The 19,199-nt window shown below is 35.6% G+C and overlaps 1 long non-coding RNA gene across 1 annotated transcript; it reads right to left on the bottom strand.

Annotated features, from left to right (window-relative positions):
- Positions 1–1,721: 1,721 nt before the first annotated feature.
- Positions 1,722–18,702, bottom strand: LOC114068166. The gene is made up of 4 exons (XR_003573519.1): positions 18,650–18,702; positions 18,070–18,120; positions 8,897–8,926; positions 1,722–2,116 (listed from the first exon to the last, which is right to left on the bottom strand). It is a non-coding gene; the product is annotated as an uncharacterized LOC114068166 (long non-coding RNA).
- Between the last annotated feature and the right edge of the window lie 497 nt (positions 18,703–19,199).

Genomic DNA, 19,199 nt, shown 5'->3' with positions numbered 1-19,199 from the left:
AACAAAGATTCTTTAACAAGTTTTGGACTGGGCATTAGATGAACACGCGGCACACCCATAAAGTTAATCTTTACCAACATTACAGGCCAAAAGAGAGATCAAAGCCAACAGGAATCTTTTAACAGAGTTCTCATGATTTGAGAAGTATACCTTGCAATTTATACATCATGATGAAGGATAAATCTTTGATTTTCCTATTTGAGTTCATTCTCCCTGAAAATGAACTCCAGATAAACTAAAAATTTGGCCTCTAGACAAGTTAATGGACATTCCTCCTTCAAAATTTAAGTTTCAAGAACTTAAGAGGCCACATCACTTCACCTAATCACCAATATGTTTTTAATTTAAGGTTGAACAAAACAGTTTTGTTCTAGTTACTGCAAGGTTTTTACGATTGTGAAGGAACTGTTTTAAAAAAAAGTCAAAGAGAATAAAATATATTTCTTACTTTAAACTATCTCAAAATGACTCAGAGGATAAGTTCAGAAAAAAATAAGAGATTATTAGCATTTATCACTCTGTTAAGGAGCAGTTTCCTGTCTTTGTGAAATCATTGTCTGTACTCTTTGGCATTCAGAGGAGAAGTCAGATGATTCCTCAATTTTCTAGATCAGCAGACCTGATCTCTCATGTCTGCCTGTGTCCCACTCAAGTCCTGCTGGCTATCTGAGCAGCTGGCAGACCGATTTTGTAGAAAAAACAGTCTAATGAGCATATACCTAAAAAAATGACTCATAAAGCAGATTAGCTGCAGCAAGATTCCTAAAAAGAGAATGGTTTGTTTTCAGCCTGACCTCTGCTCTACGTTAAAAAATTGCCTTGATTTTGTATGGCCAGTAGTTACCCTATGGCTGAGTCAAAGTAAAGAAAGCAAGAAGTTTGTGGTGGTAGCATAAATAGAGAAAGCTGATATATAATTAAATTACAGTGCATGCTGTGTAAGCCTTGCACTTACAGAATCTCTTAATTCCCTATATAATTCGTTTTAAATATCTGGTTTACTTTACACCTAGAATTTTCCAGAATATTTATCTACACAATAAGAAAGTATTATCCCTCATTAATATGACCTGAATGAAATACTAAGTGATTAAGGCTTTCTGGAAGGTTTGAAGAGAAGCAGAGAGCTTGAGCTTCCAGCTATGTTCTCACTCTTATTCATGGTCAAGGAGTGCTCATTTGAGTCTATGCAGCTCCACAGACTTCCTCAGACCAATGTTTCGGCAGTGGCTGAAGGATGATAATAGGGTAAATGATTAACATAAATCCTCCTAAAATTCCACACTTTGCTCCTATCATTAATAATTAATCACTGGTATTAGAGCCTGTAGGGTATTCACTTGCAACAGACTGATCATATTGCCTCTTTCCACCAAAAAAAGATGTCAGGCTGCTCTCACAGTTCTTTCTCACAATTATTTCCAGTACCAGAGCAGCCTGGCCCAAGATATCTATCTGCTTTCATACAGTTAGCATGTTTGTGTCCTTGCTGTTTGGTTTGCTTTATACCTTGGGGCAGCATAGTGAAAAATGAGCTGACACTCGGTTTTAGGGGATTTTGCTGCTGTTGTCTGGAGCAACTTGTTTTTTAAGACTTATTTTTAACTGTCAGGTCAAGAGTACTTTATATAACTAGGAAAATAAAAAAGTAGTTCAGACAGAGGACGGGAGAAACTTTAGCATGGTGGAAATATAGTAAAAGTAGCAAAGAAGTACAGACATTTCCAACATTTTTAAATGCTTTTTAATGAGAGGAATTGCTTCAACTTCAATCTGAGATGCATGCCTTCAGGGACCGTCAGCAATGATCCCAATCTTTCTCTGTTTCCCAGTTTGTCACTTAAACAATAGAAATGCACTGGGAAATGTAAGTCTTGTTGAAACAGCAATCTTGCATGGTAGCACTGAAAGCTTATATATTTAAAGTACTATAAGTCTTAAAATCCCAGCAAGAAAAATCTTCTATCGACGGAGCTGGAAAGAATAAAATTTCAGTCAAATGAAGATGAGGTACATCTGCTGCATTAATGCATTTCATCTTTAGGCACGTGTGGTGAAAGACCTGAAGAGCTTCCTCTCAATATCCTCAGCTTCTGACGTTTTCATGTGCTCTTCCCTGAAATTGTGGGATGGGAACATACAGACGAGGAAGAATATGTTTAATAAGTTTTCACTTTTAGAAATATCAGTTTTCCGTTTGCATATAACTGCGGCAAAATATAGACGAGCTTGGGCCATGCTTTATTGCAACAGAAATAATATATTGACTTACAAAGGCTAACTGAGCGAAATCAGACAGACTGTGGTGTGTCCAGATTCCATGCAAATACTTTGAATATGAACTTCTTTGTTGGGCTCCTTCTTATCTATGACTGGATTTGTAAAAGCATAATAACGTCTGGAAATATATTTGCATACGTTATTGAGTAAATGTGAAATAATTGTCAATTAGAAAAGAATAGGATGACTAAGAAAATCTAGAAAAAAATTTGGAGCAAAGATTAGTTGATATTAAGAATAGTGAACAATAAAAATCAGTTATCTTTTGCAAAGATGTACTTTTCCTAGTGTGCTACCCAAATTAACATGGTGATTAAAGCAGAGGGCTGACTGACTTCTACAAGTATAACATCCTGAGCCATCTTTGTTCCTCATGAAATGCTGCTGCTCACTGTTTTTTCTTTAATTACAACTCTGTAAGAGCACATTCTGAAAAAGATATCTGCATAGATAAAAAAAGAAATTTAGATTAGCACTAGAAGAACCATTCATTCTGGAATTGCATCTGACAAGAATACCTCTGAGTGTTCATTGTCAGACATCTTCGTGCAGAACAATAAAGTAATACTTGATGGCATGGGGAAATGTTTAGCTAATTAACCATGTGTTATATGGGTATCCAGGTGTTTAAGCATATTATGTTGATTGACAGGTGTGAGTGTTGCTGACATGATGCCAATATACATGTATTTTCCTAACATAAAAACACAGGCCAACAATTACGCAGAGCACTCTTTCTTCAGAAATCTCAGCTGTTCCATAATCATTAAATAAATAGTTTAACTTGCTCCAGTTCTTGATAGTAGGGGCTGAATAAATTACTGTTGTACTTTGAGGCATGTAAGAATGATTAACACAAGTTGTAATCATAACTGCAATTGAAGTACTATGCCAGGTCTATCAATATGAATAATTTCACAGGTTTGTTGTTACATAAGACATAAAACAGTGTAATCTCAATTTTACCTTGATCGATAACAAAGTTGTAGTCAATGTTAAGGCTTAGGTTAAATTCTATTGAGAATAAAATTGTGGTCATCTTTTAAAAAAATAGATGCAAGTTAGCATCATTAGTTTTACATGCCTTTACATGTAAGTACATTGAAAACGAGGTGCCGGGTAGATAAACACGGAGCTTGAAACTTAATGTTAAAATTTCTAGGTTAAATATTTGCATTAATCCCTCCATGTAAGTAAATGAAAATGCATATTCAATCAGCAATTAAGGTCTACAAATTTCTCGCTCCTTCTCACTTTTCTTTCAATGTCAGATTCTTAAAAGAGAGGGAAAGTTGTTAAAATAATTAACAACAAACCATCCTGATGTTCATTGACATTTTTTTCTTTTCTTGTTACTAAACATAAACTATGTTCCCTGTTATAGTCAAGTGAGAAACATAAGTATCTCCAGGGGGCAAGTAATTGCATTCTGACAGATATACAAGTCAGATGAAACACTCTCTGCAGATGCTAATGTCTTTCCATTCCTTCTAAACTGAGACTAGTGTGAATAGCTTCAACCTAGATGACTAAATTTTGACATCTATGTTTGCATGAGTTAATGTTTCTTAATGATTAAATTAGCCTGAGCATCTAAAAATGTTCCTAAAATTTATGAATTTGGGAAAAGACTTGATTTTACAACACTCATGCCTCTGTCTGCTTTCTACTTATATTGAGGGGACAATCTGGAGTGTCCTTCCTTATCCTAACTGAAATATCTACAACATGGAAAGTACATGAATCTAGTTCCTCAAGATCTGTTCATCACTTAGATGTTGTACAGATCATTAGGTCTCACATAACCCTGTAAAATGGACATAAATTATTTAAACCCTCAAGATAGTTGAGACAAGGTAAACAGAGGTCAAGCAAATTTGAGCTAACTGATGTAGACTTTTCAGATCCATTTCAATATTTCATATAAATTCTCTGGTCGTCAATATTCCTTGAAAATGCTGGGGGTTTGTTACTTCAGCATGGAAAGTCAAAGTTCATTGATGCATGGATAGTCATCTATTACATTAAAAGTATTTTTAGTCAGAAGTAGATTTACGTTGTCTGTAAGATTCCTGTGAAGGGTTCTTCAGTAAAACAATTATTTAGTAAATAAAACTATTATTCAGTAAAACCGTTATTTAGTTCTTGATCTAATGCAGGCAGGCAATGTTAACCACCATCTGGAAGATCCTTTGGGCTCCATCTTGTGGCTAATTCAATGATTGTTACCTCATAAGTGAGATGCCTACCCTCAGCTAGTCAAAACAGGAGAATAGCAATACAGAAACTATTTTAAGAAAATTATTTTAAAAGTATTTATAGTGTTGCAGGGTTTTTGGTTATTTAACTGGTTTGGTTTGTTTTAGTCTTGGTTTGGTTTGTTTATGGGATTTTTCCCCCTCTGATTAGGACCACAAATTCTGTTAGGTGGCTGTGTAATACACTTAGAGGTTATGGAATCAGGTAATCCACTTTCTTGTCCTTTGATGCATATTAAAAACTGCATAATGAAGCTGTGATTCATGTTGCACCAGTGACATCTGCAGCTGAGCCAAAATCTCATGCTGCCATTTGCTTTATGAATAAGATTATTGACTTCCAGTTTTTCTGGTCAGCTCCAAAGCTAAGTAGTTCTGAAATGCACTACAGCCCTTTTTTACTTCAGTTTGGAAAGGATCTTGATTTTTGTATATATTGAAAAGGGATACTGCTGTGCTTGGCCAGTTTATACCACACTCTGTATGCAGATCAGCAGTTTCCAAGCCATGGATATGGTACATTTACCAGGAATACTTGAAAGAACTTGTACTTTATTGGATTGAAAAAAATATGTAGTTTGAGCTTAAATGTACATATCTTGCCCATTTTCTCCTTTTGTTTGATATCAGCTGCACTCAGATTATATGTACTTTTTTTACACCCATTTGTGTTTATTGCAAAAAGGTCTCTAAAAGGGATCCTGTACACTCTCCTGTCAATTTATTTTGATGAAACTTGTCACATGAATTTGTGTTGGTTTTTTTTGTTTGTTTGTTTCCAAAAACCTATTAAACCAACTTCCTGGCTACTTAGGTTCATGATTCACTTTAAACAGTGAGAGTGTTCTTACATGTACTCATGCGAAAAAGTAACTTTTAGAAATTATGCAATGATTAAATCCTGTTTGGCTTCACTAGAACCACAGACATAAAGAGTCTTCGAGACAAGAATTCCTGACCTGGAAAGAGAAATTACTAAGCTTGTGAAGGTTGCTTGCTTGACATTCCAAACTCAGTCCATGGGCTCTTTAGTCAGAAATAAATAGGATATGCTAGCTACGAACTGAAATGAGAAAATTCATTTTACGCAAAATTAGGAAAACTTGAAATTTTCTCTAATCTAGCTTCATTCCAAACAAAGGGCTTTTGTAACTCTCTGTAATTATGAAAAATTGTTGAAATATAAAAAGACCATGTTTGTTTATATAAACAAAAATTATTAATATTTCTTTCTTTTAAAAAAGGCAATTAAACCTTAAAAAATGCTGAAATACTACAGAGTGTTACAGTTCTGTCTATTGTTTTCTGGAGATGTTCTGAAGATCATGAGATTTATGTTATTTCACCAATACTTGGGTCTATTTTAATTCACTCGAATCCTCACTTACAGGGTTTTGAATTATGAGCAAGAGTTAAAAATTTTTGTGTACTGGCAGCCAGATTTGCTCTTGGGAAATTTAGGAAGTGCCTTCTTCGTACGGAGGTTTGTTACCTCTTGCCCTTTTGAATCTGACAACACTTACACATTTCTCTGACGGCTCCTCTATCCCACACACATCGAAAGAAGGCATAACATGATGCTGGAAGCTAAAGTTGACTGTTTTCTAGGACTTGGGTCACAAAGTCTGAAAGAGCTAACCTTTCAAATAGAAATAGTGAATGCCTAGATTTCATGCATAAATTGTGCCTTAAGGTTCTTTTTAATACCACTCATATTTGGAGAAATCAGTGAAATACGTAAGCTTTCTCCATCCAAATTTTGTTCTTTTCTGTCTCTTTCAAACTCCTTCATATTTGATTTATGCTATGCACAGAGTGTACCATCGACTGAAAGCATCATTCCATCTTCTCTTTTTGTGATGGCTTGTAACTCTGGATTGCTCATTATTCTTTTTTTACTAGATGAGAGATGTGTATTTGAATAAGACAGAATAATTGGAGAAAGCTTCATGTAGAGCAGAGTGTCTATGTGCTGTGTAATTCACATGAAAAATGGTAAAGTGCTATTTGAACCATGCATGCTACTACCACAATATATTTTGGATAACGAGCCAGTCAATTTAGAGCCACTGCCTGGCTACTTCTATGATTTTTGCAGCTGTGCAAAAAATACTGTGTCCTTAAGCAAAACCTGCGAACACTAGCCTTTTTTATTGCCAGTCAGAGGAATACACATGGAGCCTGGAGCAATTTCTTGTGATAACAGAATAAGCAAAAATAAATAAAATCTGATCTACATATTAGGAGTTAGCCAGTAACATGCAATATTTTCCATGTTGGGCCTGCAGAGAGGAGGAAGTTAGATGAGAAGGCTAAAGCATGACATGATTGTGTTTTGGAAGAGACCCTATTAATTCTGTCTAGTTATTCAGTTTAGGGAATATCTAAGAGAATATCAGAGGAAGATATGAAGACAGGGACGTCGCTGAAACAGTTTTCCTTGGTAACTGGAAAATTTCATTTGACTAAAATTTTTTTCCCACTAGAATCACTACCTTCCTTGCTGACAATGTTGGTTATGATCTCAGAAAACCAGAAGAAGGTGGTTTAGTCCAATAATAAATAGTGATGATATCATAAAAATGACTAAAGCTTACTTTCAGTTCCCACTTCCATGTTTCTGTACAGTAGGTTGGTGGTAACCACCAAGTTGAGATACAACCTATCCTGAGCCAGGGGCTTGAAAGTATCCTACATATACATGTTGGTAGAATCCTTTCAACTAGGAAATCAAAGGAATTTTTTTTTTTTAAGCAGAAAATAAAGAAACCTGAAAATGAAATGGAAGAATTGACCTAACTTCAAAGAATGTTCATTAAAAATGCATTTTTCAATCAGTTTTGTTGGGAAAGATTATGGCTAAGGAGAAAAAAAAAGTCCTAACTGGTAAAAAATGACCCAAGACCAAGCAGTAAGTATTTAAAACAAATTCTCTTGATTTTTTTCTGTAAATGAATGGGCCCATAATCTGTAGCAAGGGTGGCAGAAGCAGCACCCTTAACAATTACATCACCCTTTTTTTTCCATTAAGGATGTAACAGTCCATGTTTTTAAACACAGCATGCATTTTGAGATCTGAAAACCAATGGCGTTAAGTGTAGCTGCCAATTTTCTGATTCTCCCTGCTTCATGTGCTACCTTTCATGCCTCAGTTGTTGCAAATTAATCTTTGGACAAAATATCCAGCTTGATACCTATTAGGCATGGTCATTTTTGATAACCCAAATGAATTTTATTATTCTGTTAAAGACATGAGGTGAAATTTCGGCTTCAGTGGATGAATGGGACTTTTGCCACTAACGTCAACACAGCCAAGATTTCACTCATGAGCTGATTAAACATTTGAGACTATAATTTTTTTTTTTTTCAGTTCAGTTAACAGCTGTGTATAGGGATAACAGAAAAAATAATAAATTAGCAGGACTGAAAATGTCTTCATGTATAGACAGTTAAGGTTGGCTCCATTCTTCACTTATGTGAATCACAAAATTTCCAGATGTTTTTGAAATGGTAAAAGACACCCATGCCCCACTGCCCCCCCCCCCAAAAAAATCTCACATCAGTAAACTTCAGTAATAAAGAACAAATTTTTTTCTCTCTAAATCAAATCTAAATCTCAAATAATCCTATGAAATCTGTGGAAATGTTCTGGAAATGTGCCCATGGCCCAGTTTAGTGAGTAAGATATGATTTATAAACACATAATCAAGAAAGTTGAATAACCTAAAGAAAAATATCACCTTAGTGGTAATATTTAATTATTTTTGCTGTTTGAATAAAATCAGAAAATTAAAAAAAAATTAAACTCAACAAATCTTACTCTTAAAGAAAACACTATAAATAGATACTTGGGGTCTGATAAATACATTGTATTTATCTTTAAGCATAAAAAAGTGATGTTTTAGTCTCTGATGTAGGGCAAATTTTTCCACTAATCTGTTAAAATATCAAAGAACAGCTTCAGAAAAGGTTACACGCAAGCTCCATACATATCTGAAAAGAGGAAATTAAATGGGCTGAGAAAAGCAGCTTCTGCAAAGAACAAACAGCCAGGTCAGCATGCATGGTGCACTGCAAGTTTTGTTCTCTTTGACAAATCCTAACGTGATAACAAAGGCCTCTCATTCTCCTCCCAGTCAGAATGATGAAGTGTCTGATATTAGGCTGTGTTGGCCTGTTTTAACAAGGAGTTGCAATACTGGAAATGACAACTGTGTTATCACAGTAGGAGCGGATAAAGTCTGCTGATGGTGGCACATGAGGTGGTGTATGTCATCGCAATTGTATCACTGAACGAAGGAAACATTTCTCACAGCAGTCACAGTCTGAAAGTCAGTCAAGGGAAAATATTGATTTACCTTTCTTCTCCCCCTCCTTTTTCACTGCAACTGAAATAGAAACAAAAACAATGTGTTTTCACAATCGAAGCTAATAATAGTGAATATCAGTAAAACAAATTCAAATGCCTATATATGATCCTTTTCTGCACATATCCCAAATCATATATACATTATGCAACACAGGAATAAATTTCTTTGCCAGGTGAGGAAAACTGAAGTGTTTCGTCACAGACACCCAGCTCTGCTATTGATGAGGGCAAATTTCAGCTTTCTGTATTCTCTCATGTAGTTTCAATTATGGTCATCCTCCCTCTCACACATCGGTACTGTGAGATAGTCACAGAGTGAATATTTCAAAATCAACAATGAAGGAAGCGGATAGACTGAAATGGGAAGGCATGAAGGGGCAAGGGAAGTATGGAGAAAAGTCAGGAAGCATCATCAGTTCAACAGAAATATGTGCATTTTTACTATTAAAACTTTTAGTCATAAAAAATTGCATAAAATAAGTAGTAAAAGTACATTTGAAGTTATATTCACATTTCTAAGACTCTGCCTAACATGGGGAATTACAAGACCTGATCATCCAGCAATTCCACCTCCAAATCCCATAGTATGAGTTTTGTAGGAAGGAAGATGGGAAAGAGACTGTGAAAAAACTGGTACTTTAAACCCAGTTTAAACAACTTCAAATTGGTAATCGATTCCCCAGTAGAAGCTATGCTGTGTGATCAGTGTTCAAACTCTGGAAACAGAATTGAAGTCCCCTAAAACTCAGCCTGATATTCCAATAAAACATTGCATGTATTTGCAGTGGGTACTGTGAAAACCTAATGTTTTATTAAAAGAGCTGAGGTGTCAAAAATGGGAGTTACCTGCATTTACAGATTACTTATGCAACCTTGATGGAGCTGAGCCAAACTTGTACCTAAGTCCATGTGAAACCTGTTCCCCAACCTACATTTATGAGACTGAACCTTCTAAAAATATAGTTACAGATGTCACTTTTCAAATGTCTGTTAGAAGTCGTCATAGTAAGTCTCCGCCTTTGGCTAGTATTTGCAGGCAAAAGAAGACAGCGAAATTAAAATTCAGAGTTCTTACTTCCCTGAAAAGGGTGTTTGGCACCATACTGCCAGTATGAGTGGGCCTGATGTGGCACTGGAACTGGAAACAAAGCAAGCAGAGGCATAACTCTGCTCTTCACTGGAAAATGTGCTCTGGTGCAGGACAGAAATCAAGTGTCATGATATCAGGGGAGGGAGTAGACACTCCCTAGTAGTTTCAATGTGTGCATTTAAGATTTGGGTGCTGATCTCTGGCTCTTTAGTGTTCTTGAAATGCGAAAGCATTTTATTTTAAACTGTTAGTACGTTTGGACAAAAGAGATTAAAAAAAGAAAATATTAAAGCTGGATTTACTGAAATGCCATCTATCAACGGTCTATGGCAAAAAATAGTCTGATTTCAGAGATTATTGTGTTTTCTGCCACTTACTCCCCTTTGAGAATTAAATAAATTTAAGCATCTCAAGAATGTGCCCAGCAGTAGAAAAAAGGTTTCATGACTAGAATAAGCAAAAAACTGGCAAGGGGTTTCCAGGAACTGGCCCTCTGCAATCACTTTGCTTTCCTAGGCAATGTGTGTATCAAAGCTGTGAAGCGTGCCTTTCAGAAACTGTTGTTAAAGCAGATTTAGTAGCTTTTACCTCCAGAAGCTGCTTTTGAAAGGCATACTTACAAAGCCAGTTGAATCACAGAATCATAGAATCAGCTGGGTTGGAAAGGACCTCTGAGATCATCAAGTCCAACCCTTGGTCCACTACCACCATGGTTACTATGTGTGTTGGAGTGACTCTCAAATCAACAGAAACCCCAAATATCAAGACTCTGGGAAGGGTGTATAGGTTAAGGTGCAGTGCACCTCTGGGCTCCTCCTGACTTCTGTCCTGCCAGCTTATGTGATGTGACTCAATGTGCTTCCGCTCCTGAGGCAAGCACAGGCAGAGCCAAGTCCATCCATACCTGACACTGCACTTATGGCTGGATAGTTTTTTATAATTATGCTATTATATCCTGTTTTGAAATCCTTTGGAATTTTCACCTTGACCACAGTTTTTCTTATGGAATGTTTTGCAAATACTCTACAAATCCTAAGAGAAAGAAGAGATCTCATTCTGACCACTGTTGCCAATAGCATTGCTCCTGTTACTCCACAATAAAATGACAAGGAATACATGAAAAAGAGCGTGGACACCATCCTTTACATTGCTCTTTCAGAAGCTGAGCAATGTGTTTGAATCTGAAATGCAGCTAAGAGATGGAAAGATTACCCAAAGAATTTGGTTTCCAGCTGTTAAAAAGCCAGAAAACCTACTGGGTAATATATTGTAGCTGGGCAGGGAAGGACATGAAATAAACTAGAATGATGTACTAGAAAATCTGATGGTCTAATACGAGAGATGGTCTTGGCTGTGTGGAGAAAGAACAAATTCTTAAGTCAACTTCTTTTGCACTGTATTGATGAGAGTTGTCACCTAGTTCTTGAATTAGGAATTTTTAAGCACAAAGCTATTCAAAGAGAATTACATTAGCAGTCTTAAATCACACTCTGCCTTCCCTACATCTATCCAGATCCAATCTTCCAGTTAATATAGACATGATACAAAGCAAAATACATTTATCAAGAATACATATACCATTTTCAGAAATCATAAATCCAGATTGACAACTATTTCAGAAACCAGAGGTGAGCATTATTGTATTTTAGATTTTGGAAATGGGTAAAGAAATCATTACAAACCATGTTAATATTTTTTATATAGGGTGGGAAAATAAAGGTAAATTTCCAGTGGTGGAAAGGTCACAAAACTATGGCACTGTGGAAACACTGTTTTCTGCTCAACAATAGTCCATTCCATGTTGCTTTATGACCCAGCCATGGCTAGTAACAGATATTTAGTCTGAATACCATCATAGAATTGATTTCTTCCATAAATTCTCCCTTTATTTTCTTATAAGAACCAATTGGTTTCGTCTTGACACATGAAGTTTAACTTTCTTTCCATATTTACAATAAATTATGAAAATTTTGGCTATGAAAACCGCATTTTCATAAAGATATTCAGCTCCTCTGTGTCATTTCTAAAGAGCCCTTGATTTAGATTTGTGATTTTCAGTCTTATCATGATCATACTAATTAACCTCAAAGGGAATCTTGAATCTTTCCTATTTCTCTTTGATTTTGTTGCTTTTTCCTAGCCCACTCCAGTGCCACATTATCATGCTAGGATTTTGTACACAACACTCTAGGCAAGATGCATTTTCGATTTATTCAATAGCTTTAAAATTTTGTATGCATTTTTCCTAATACATTTATACATGGAAGAAAGTTCTTCACAGACTTGTCTGCAGTACTGCTTAGGTCCTTTCATGAATTCACAAAATTAGTTTAGAGATAAATTATTCTTTAATATTTTCCCTCCACTATATATTATATTGTATTTATTAACACTAAATTGTCTTTGTCATCATGCTGTCTGTTTTCACCATTTAAATTCAATGTATCACAACCCCTTCTGACCCTGAATTCTTGAACTAATTTTGTCAACTGAAAATTTCATTATATTACTATTTCTATCTTTTCCTGTTAATTAATGAATATTGAATGTTGAATACTGTAGGTCTTGGGCAGCAGCTATTTAGTTTCTGCAGTAATTCCCATACTGGAACTTTCCAAAGACCTATTTAAACCATTCCATAAATGCTATGCTTATTGCTTTATTAATATCTTGAAAACACTTATTATTAAGACATCGTTTCCTTCTCTAGATACCATGCAGACAGAATCTCTGTGATTTTCCAGATAACTGGTTTTGTTCTGAGTTTAATTATGATTTCACCAAATTTCTGACTAATTTTAAATTTCTGATTAGCTCTGGAGTAATTAAAGTGTATTTGCCCTGACACAATAAATGATTTGTCTGAAGGTGATGGAAATTTTGCTGAGTTCTTACATTTATTTTGGTTATAATCATGTAAGTTAAGTTAAAACAAGATCAAATGAAGACTCATCCCATGTGTCAGGTACTCTGTAATAACTGTTCATATTCATGCTGTTGTGCTGAAGTGAAAGCCACCTAATGTAGGCAGCTACAGCAAAGCATCTGGCATTCACTGATTTGATACTGTCTTTACCCATCTCAGCATAAATTGTCCATCTGTTCATAGCTTGAGAAGAATGTACTGTTTTAAAATATTTAAGAATATTTAAGTGCAAGATTCTGCATGTAGGTCAGGGCAATCCCAAGCACAAGTACAGTCTGGTCAGAGAGTGGATTGAGAGTAGCCCTGAGGAAAAAGACTTGGGGATGTTGGTGGATGAGAAGCTCAACATGACCATACAATGTGTGTTTCCAGACCAAAAGCCAACCAAAAGCTGCAAGGCCAGTAGGTTGGAGGAAATGATTCTGTCCTTCTGTTCTGCTCTGGTGAGAGCCCATCTGGAGTACTGCTTCCAGCTTTGGGTATTTCTACATACAAATGCAGATGCTACTTATTCAGCTTGACTACTTTCCTTAAGAAAAAGTAATTAAAAAAAAGTATCAAGGCATAATACAATGTTACACTTCGTAGTTTGCTATAAAACATGCCTCATCTTTATGTATTCTGTTTTTTGAAATTAAATTTTTAACTCTTTCCTTTTATAAAATGGTATTCATTCACATTATGTATGACTTTTTTCTGATCTTTTTCTCTTACTTTCTAATGTCTAGTGGAGATTTTTTACAGAGAAGTGCTGATTCACAATGGGAATTTTATACCACCTGCTACAATTCAGTATTTGTTATATATATATATATATATATGTCATTATCTTAGTGTCTGGCTTTTAAAGCTCCTGTATTTTTGTGAAGTATTTCTTACTGAGAATGTTCAGCAATGATGTTCTGTAATGGTTGGACCATTTGAATGGGTTGATACTGCAATTTTTAGACACCAAATACATCTACCTTACATTTTGCTTCTCTATTATTCAGGATTTTCTATTGCAATTCTATATTGAATATGTGTGAATTCAAATTTCACATTTCAAAAATGTATTTATCATAACACTGTGGCCAATTATATTAATGCGATTTACACTGGATTTCACAGATTTCTGTAAAGTAGCAAATGGTAATCAAAACATTGCTGTTTCTCAAGGTGTTTTTGGTTGGCTAGTTTTACATGAGATGTCCTCTAAAGAAGCTCCCCATGTACTCTCAGTTGACTAAAAAAAGTACCAATGTTCATAAAAGTGACCTCATGTTTGCCCTTTGTTACAGGGCAATGGCCACAAAATTTCTGGAATACTTTTCCCCATAGAGACTTTTCTCAAACTGTCTGCCTGATGTATGTGACATGTCACTTATCACTGTTAAGAAGGAGAGGTTTAGTGATGCGCAGCATCCCACATGAATGCTTGAAGCCACTTTACGAGTTGGGGTTACACTCTTCTGACAAAATGTCAATGTCTTGTCATGCGTATTCAGTGTCACTGAGTTAGTTGTATTTGCTTTTGGAAATGTTGCACTTGTATGAAACTTGTCACATAAAACAGAAAAGACAGAAATAACTTTTAAAAACCTGCAGCCACTGAGCTGTAGTGCCTTCAAAGTAAGATGGTGTAAAATTTGCTGTGTCGTGAACTTTAATGATTAGAAAATTACTGAATCCTATTATAAACACAAAGATGACATCACCATGCACACATGTGCAACCTGAGATCTTCCCACTCAAGCTCAACTTTCTCACTCAACTTTTCTGTTGCAATCTTGTTTCAGGAGCCTTGATGGATCTGCAGTCCTACTCAGAATAGCCACTGTGCACAAGACTTAGAAGTCAGTTGACCTGATCATCTGTCTGACAGCACTTATTCCAAATATTTTAAGTTCTTATAGAGCCAGTTAAAGAGAAATGCTCTCACAGCTGTGACATATCACTTGTTCTCAGTTAGCTGTGCAAGGCACCAAGTGCATCCAAAGGTGCATCCAAAAGTACAAGGCCGTACACAAGCCACTAGGAATAACTGAAGTAGACAGTACTCATCTCACTTGGGAAGGTAGTAAAGGCTGTGCAAACTCAGCACGACTGGTCTCCACTAGATTATGTCATTGCTCATCCAAATATCCTATTGTTAGTACAAACTTCAATCAATTCTAATTCAGACTTAATCCGAGCCATTGTTCTTCATCAGAATAATCACACGTATCTCTGACGTAATCTTGTACTGCAGTCCAGTTATGCACTCTGCACTAAACATTCAGATCACACTTCTTGTGTTTTGACAAGCAGGAAATTATAAGTCTGTAAAATAACACAACAGCACAGAATCTTTTATGTTTCTTACAGTGTTTTAATCTATAGATTAAAAAGTTAGACCATGTAGAAAAAATCTATGTGATATGAAACTTCACTTGGGAACACAGCTTATATTTTCTACTGATACAGTATAAGCAAAGTCTTGCTTTTGTTTTATCAGCTACTATAGGAAGAAGTAATTAATTTTACTATAAGAAAAAATCACTTCTGGGAACGGACTTTCTTTTTCAAGTATATGAGTATAAAGCACTTCATATACAGTCAAAGTGCTACAATATTTAAAGTGCCATGAAGTGCTACAATATTTAAATAAACATGTCCTTTCTTGAAATAATTCCATTTGGAACTTGAAAGGAGCTGTTATTCCCCAGTTGTTCCAGTGTCTCAATTAATAAAGTCCTTATTCTTTGTATAGTTGGGTGGGGGTTTGACTGAAGATAATTCATTAACACTGCAGCTAAAACACTTTTACAGACATATATTACTTCTTTACAAAATTTGATCTTTTGAAATAAATAGTATTTTATTTTCAATATCACTTAAATTTAAATAAATTGATCTTCCAATCAGAAATATTTAGGTAGAGCTGAAGATAAGAATTAGAGAAGAAACTAAATTGTAAGCTCAATAGTCAAATACTTAAGGGTCTATTCAATGTTTAACTCTTCATTATCTAACTACGTTTCCTAGATATGTTGCAAGAACCTAGCAGGAAGACCATAGGCCTTGCTTGCCTCAAGACTAAAATTAAAAGCCAAGTTGTATTAAACCAATAATCAATACACAAAAAGCCACCCACTGTTAGGATCATAGAACAAGCTTGGAAAAGATTTCTAAGATCATCAGGTCTGACTGTCAGCCTAGCACCACCACCATGCTCACCACTAAACCTGGTCTTCAAATGCCGTATCCATACATTTTTTTGAATGCCTTCAGAAAATGTGACTCCACCACTTCACTGGGTGGCCTGTTCCAATGCTTGACAACCCTTTCTGTGAAAGGGTTATTACTCCTTGTTCACCAAAGTAAACTAAATGAAATGGTACAATAATGTGTACCCATTTTTTTAATGTCTTTGACCTTGAACTGACAATTGAGGTTCATGTACTTTGACTACTGCAAAGGGTTTCAGAATATTTAAGAATTGTAATTTAAAAATTTAAGAATTTCAGAATATTTAAGCCCTTGTATATTTTAATAGAGTCATAGAACCATAAGATGATAGCATCATAGCATCACAGAATCACAGAATGGTTTGGGTTGAAAGATCCGCTAGTTCCAACCCGCCTGCCATGGGCAAGGACACCTTCAACTAGACCGGGTTGCTCAGAGCCCCATCCAACCTGACCTTGAACACATCCAGGGATTTGTCACCCACAGCTTCTCTGGACAACCTTTTCCAGTGCCTCACCACCTTCACAGTTAAGAATTTCTTCCCAATATCTAGTCTAAATCTAGCCTCCTTCAGTTTGAAGCCCTTCTCCCTGTCCTGTCACTACATGCCCTGGTAAACAGTCTCTCTCCATCTTTCTTGTAAGTTTCCTTCAGGTTCTGGAAGGCTGCAGTTAGGTCACACCAAAGCCTTCTCTTTTCCAGGCTGAACAATTCCAATTCTCTTAGCCTTTCCTCAGAGGAAAGGTGCTCCATCCTTCTGATTATCTTGGTGCCTATCCTCTGAACTCACTCCAACACATGTCCTTTCTGTGCTGGAGACCCCAGACCTGAATGCAGAACTCCAGATGGGGTCTCATGAAAATGAAATAGATAGAGAGAACCATCTCCCTCCATCTGCTGTCCATGCTTCTTTTAGTGCAGCCCAGGATATGACTGGCTTTCTGGTCTGCAAGTACACATTGCAGGCTCATATTCAACCTCTAATTCACCAGTGCCCCCAAGTCCTTCTCAACAGCACTGCTCTCGATAACACTTTTTTTTTGTAGCACTTAAGCCTTTATTTTTCCCTCAGAATTATACAACTGTGCAAAGCAATGCTACTATTCTGCTATATACTATGTGAAATAACTGCACTTAAAACCTTGCAGATATTATCTTTCATAAGTTTGTCAGAGAAAATATTACTTTCTAGCAAATTTTAGGGAAAACCTAAAAACAGGAAGTAGTATTATTCAGTTATCTGAAGTAGTTTTCAAAACTGACTGGAAGATTTTAAGATTGACTGTTATATTCCTGTGACTCAAATGACCGTTAGCAGCTAACAAGTTATTACATATTTTTATTCATCTTAAATTATTTACACATTTAACCTGGGAGACTGTTTTATAATGAACAAGTGGCATTTAATCAATATGTAAATAGTGTCAAAGTAAAACAAACTTTTGTTTGAATTTAGTTCATATGAATAAATCTGAATGTACTTAGTTAATTATAATTACTGTGTTATCATTGCCAAGAAAAGCCTAGTATTTTAGAAGTACTATAAACTGTAGTGGATTTTTTTTGATGGCTAGTACTGATACTTTAATGTAAGAAGAGAGAACAAAGTACAATCAAATAATGTATTATAGAAGAGAACTAAAATGAAACGTGAAATGACAAATTTTAATATAAAGAATGAGAAAAAAATCAAGAGAAAATAAGTCCTTTTAACTTTGGAGTCTCTAAAATACCACTGCTACAACTTGCTTGTATAGCCCCATATGTGTCTGTCACTTGTCAGCCAGGTAAAAAAAATGTTCAGCAGCAAATGATATTGTTCAAGGATATTTAGGGATTGCTAACCAAAGAAATGAGGATTTCATTTGTGAATACTTGCACAATGGATTTATTTTCTGAGCTGGATCTTATGCTCAGTTCAACTTGAGATTGTTACCTTTTTCCTTAGTATTACTTGAAGCCTTAATATCTTTTCCTTTTGAAGAGTCTGAAAAAGAAATTGAACACAGAAATGGAAGGACAAAGTTAGTACTGTAAGTCCACACTGTCCTCACTGGTACTATAACACCAGATCGACCAGATGTGCAAAAGAGATGTATTAATAATTAAAATTTCTATTTACTTCAATAAAAGGTTCAGTGTAAGATTTGGAAGCAAACCAAAAATAATTCCCTCTAAATTTGCTGGCAAAGTTTCTGTAGGTCAAACCATGTACTCATTCCTGTGCAGCCTATCATTTCAGCCTGATGTGAATTCAGTAACAGCTCTGTTACTAATTCAATCAGAATAGATTAGCATTCCTACTTTAACATTGGCTGTGCAGGTCATGCAGCAGTTAAAGAACACCACAGTAAGAAGGGTCATGAATTTATTATTTCTGAATCATGTCAGAAACTGCTCCTTTTGACATATCAGATCTATTAAATGAGAAGCAGCTAGGTTTAGTTCCTTTACACCAACACTCTGTACCAGCAGATAACTGGTTATTTGCCAACCACTTAATGATAAGACATTACCCTTTTCTTTTAAGGCTGTTGGAGGCTTCACATCTTTTCTTTTACTGGTCTCTAGAAAGAAACATTTAACATTTATCACAAGTCAGGTTAGAAAAACTATATGGCACTTGAAAAGAAAGCAAGTCAAACAATTGGATACGTAGAGAGCAAAAAAGATGTGATAATTAAATGGATTTAACAGTATGGAAATAAAAAAAAAAACAGGACAAAAACACAAGGTCATCCATTCATCTTTTTAGTCTTGGATATGCAAAATAATAAACCTTCAATATATCATTAGTTTCTTCGTATTTTGAGGAAACTGTTGAGCCCTCTCTCAAGTAGGCAATGAGGAATAATAACTTACAAAGAAGTAAGAAATTCTATAGAGCAGCTGACATCAATAGAATTTTCTTTTGCTGAACCCAGATAAAAAATTAATCCACATTGATACAACTGAAATATTAGGAATACCAGTCTTGAAAGCCAGAGGCTGCTGATAAAGGTAAGTAGAAGTTTTCTTTATTCAGAAGTGACAAAAGGACCAGCTACTCATTCAGGACTCCATTAT

The sequence above is a fragment of the Empidonax traillii genome, unplaced genomic scaffold (assembly GCF_003031625.1).
Source record: "Empidonax traillii isolate 1590-97213 ecotype Southwest subspecies unplaced genomic scaffold, ASM303162v1 scaffold1007:size422511, whole genome shotgun sequence".
NCBI lineage: Eukaryota > Metazoa > Chordata > Aves > Passeriformes > Tyrannidae > Empidonax > Empidonax traillii.
Note: the sequence above shows the minus strand (reverse complement) of the source record. Positions and strands in the feature narration are given on the sequence as shown.